The following is a 3,816-nucleotide window of genomic DNA, read 5'->3' as shown; positions in this document are numbered from 1 at the left end:
GTCCATTGAGTCGATGATGCCATCTAACCATCTCATCCTCTGTTGTCCCCTTCTCCTTCTGCCTTCAATCTTTCCCAGCATCAGGGTCTTTTCAAATGAGTCAGCTCTTCACATGAGGTGGCCAAAATATTGGAGTTTCAGCTTCAACATCAGTCCTTCTAATGAACACCCAGGACTGATCTCCTTAAGGATGGACTGATTGGATCTCCTTGCAGTCCAAGGGACTCTCAAGAGTCTTCTCCAACACCACAGTTCAAAAGCATCAGTTCTTCCATGCTCAGCTTTCTTCACAGTCCAACTCTCACATCCATACAGGACTACTGGAAAAACCATAGCCTTGACTAGATGGACCTTTGTTGGAAAAGTAATGTATTTGATTTTTAATATGCTGTCTAGGTTGGTCATAACTTTCCTTCCAAGGAGTAAGCGTCTTTTAATTTCATGGCTGCAATCACCATCTGCAGTGATTTTGGAGCCCCCGAAAATAAAGTCTGTCACTGTTTCCACTGTTGCCCCATCTATTTGCCATTAAGTGATGGGATCGGATACCATGATCTTAGTTTTCTGAACTTTGAGCTTTAAAGCCAACTTTTTCACTCTCCTCTTTCACTTTCATCAAGAGGCTCTTTAGTTCTTCACTTTCTGCCATAAGGGTGGTATCATCTGCATATAAGAGGTTATGGATATTTCTCCTGGCAATCCTGGTTCCAGCTTGTGCTTCATCCAGCCCAGTGTTTCTCATGATGTACTCTGCATATAAGTTGAATAATCAGGGGACAATATACAGCCTTGACATACTCCTTTTCCTATTTGGAACCATACTATGCTATAATAAATCATAGTATGATTTGGTTTCTTCTAAAATCTGGGAAGTGTGCAAGTGCTAATAGATAATATATATATTTTTGAGTCATGATCCTAAATCATAAGGTAATGCAAAATGTTAAATGGACCTTGAGAACACTGCATTGGGGTAAAAACACAAGTAGAATAAATTTGATATTGATGTCAGAATTAAGCTTATGTTACAAACTCATGAGGTACAAAAAGGAGCAATTTTATTTAGTAAGGAAATTGTGTGTGTGTGTGTGTGTGTGTGTGTGTGTGTGTGTGTGGAGTAAATATAGTTTTAGCTTTATGTTATTCAGCTATAATTGGCTCAGGGGTATTTCACAGTCTTAATTTACAATTGGCAAGACAAAAGAAATATCTGGTTTAGATACTTGTATTTCATCATTGCCAGGAGGGAGATACAGAAATGTCAGTTTAGTCCGCCTGAAAAAACAATAGCAGCTGCAGCAGCAACAGGTCCAGGAAAATAGCTAGAAATGTGACACTGTAGTTGATAGAAACTCATGTTCATTTTGTATATCAAAAGTTCTTTTTGTAATTTAGTTGCTCAGTAGTGTCCGACTCTTTGCGACCCCCATGGACTGCAGCACGCCAGGCTTCCCTGTCCCTCACCATCTTTCAGAGTTTGCTCAAATTCATATCCATTGAGTCGATTATGCCATCCAGCCATCTCATCCTCTGTTGCCCCCCTTCTCCTCCCCTCAGTCTTTCCCAGCATCAGGGTCTTTTCCAATGAGTCGGCTCTTCACATAAGTGGCCAAAGTATTGGAGCTTCAGCTTCAGCATCATTCCTTCTGATTCAGTCCCAGTGAATATTCAGGGTTGATTTACTTTGGGATTGACTGCTTTGATATCCTTGTGGTCCAAGGGACTCTCAAGCATCTTCTCCAGCACCACAGTTCTAGTGTCGAATCTTTGGCTCTCAGCCTTCTTTATGGTCCAACACTCACATCTGTACATGACTACTGGAGAAAGCACAGGTTTGACTATATGGACCTTTGTCAGCAAAGTGATGTTTGCTTTTCAATAGGCTATCTAGTTTTGTCATAGCTTTTCTTCTAAGGAGAAATCATCTTATAATTTCATGGCTGCAGTCACAATCTGCAGTGATTTTGAAGCCCAAGAAAATAGTCTGTCACTGTTTCTATTATTTTCCCATCTATTTGCTATGAAGTGATGGGACCAGATGCCATGATCTTAGTTTTCTGAATGTTGAGTTTTAAGCCAGTTTTTTTTCACTCTAATTCACCTTCATCAAGAGACACTTTAGTTCCTCTTCATTTTCTGCCATAGGTTGGTGTCATCTGCATATCTGAGGTTTCTGATATTCCTCCCATCAGTCTTGATTCCAGCTTGAGGTTCATTCAGCCCAGCATTTTGCATGATGTACTCTGCATATAAGTTAAATAAGTAGGGTGACAATATACAGCCTTGATGTACTCTTTTTCCAATTTTGAACTAGTCCATTGTTCCATGTCTGGTTCTAACTGTTGTGTCTTGACCTGCATACAAATTTCTCAGGAGGCAGGTAAAGTGGTCTGTTATTTCCATCTCTTTAAGAATTTTCCACAGTTTGTTGTGATCCATATGGTCAAAGGCTTCCACACATCAAAAGTACTATGACCTTATTTCTACAGAAAACTATACAACATTGATGTTGTCCTTGGAGTTTTGGGGAGAGCATAAAGGCTTGTTAAAACTTCATTCATTAAATAAAATTTGAGCATTAGCTCTGAAATTGTTAAGGGAGGCTAGAGTTGATTTTAGGTAGTGAAGGATTCCTGTAGCTATTCAGGATTCTGTAAAAAGCTGCCATTCTTTGGAGGAGCTGTGAAAAAAACAGGGAGCTGTTGGTGTGTGTGGGTAGCAGGAGCAAGTGCTAATGGCTGAGAGTGCCACTGAGACATGTAGGATCCAAGAGACCTTGTTGTTCAGCAATACTCACCTAACCATCCACCCTGAGGGTTTCCTTATATAATTTTCATTGACAGAAGGGAAACAATAATGTCCCACCAGGAAAACAGACTAAGCTTTGGGCTTAGGAACCATGGATAAAGATTGAAAGCAAGACTGGAGTGTAGAGAGAGAAAATTGGCCTTCTGACTCTGGGCTGGAAATACACAGCTTGTGAAAACAGAGTTAGAGCTGAAATTATTTAACTTCTAAGCATTCTTTTGTTTGATTTTTTTTCAAATGTTTATAGGTACATGGCAACTCTCTATTTACCACAATTAGAACCAAGAAACAAATCTATTGCCCTAGATTTTAAGAGACTAAGCTAATGTTATTCTGAGCTAATGTTATTATTAAACTTTCTCTTTATTTTAAGTTTAGTTTTTGTTTATTTTAGGTCCGTGTCTATGAAGAGACATAAAACAAACTTCTTTGAAATTATCTGGTCTTCATCAAGTTGCCTCAAATTTGCCAGTTTTCTTTCTGTGTACCGTATAGAATGGCAAACCACATTGTCTTCAAAACAGAGTGAAGATCGTTTGGTTTAGAATGATTTTTGTTTAAGGAAGGGTTAAGAAAGAGCATGTATTCACAAGTGACAACAAGACCTTAGCTGCCTACTAAATTCTTACAAAAATCTTATAAAATTGAGTATTCTTTACATGATCATGCTCCCAAATGATGATCAACAGAACTACTCTCTAAATATAACTGTTCTCAGAATGTTAATCTTGAAGGAGGAGATAAGTAAGAGTGCAAATAGCTGCTTGTCTATAAAGTGGACTCAGGACTATTTGGAAAAGATAATTTTGTTTGTTTGTTTTACATAAACTTTCCTGTGGCCTAGTTCTGTGTGGAAGTGGGATTGCCTGATAAGATTAAGGTCGTGTTTAGACTTATGAATTGTTATGAGAGGATGGAAACTTTATTTTTGGCTCATTTCATTATTAAAGCTTATAATCTGCTCTTAATCAGTAACATAAAATTTCAAGATTTCATCTCAGATTTGCT

This window comes from Capra hircus, chromosome 2 (genome assembly GCF_001704415.2).
Source record: "Capra hircus breed San Clemente chromosome 2, ASM170441v1, whole genome shotgun sequence".
Taxonomy (NCBI): Eukaryota; Metazoa; Chordata; class Mammalia; order Artiodactyla; family Bovidae; genus Capra; species Capra hircus.
The sequence above is the reverse complement of the archived record's forward strand: the minus strand, read 5'-3'. Positions refer to the sequence as shown.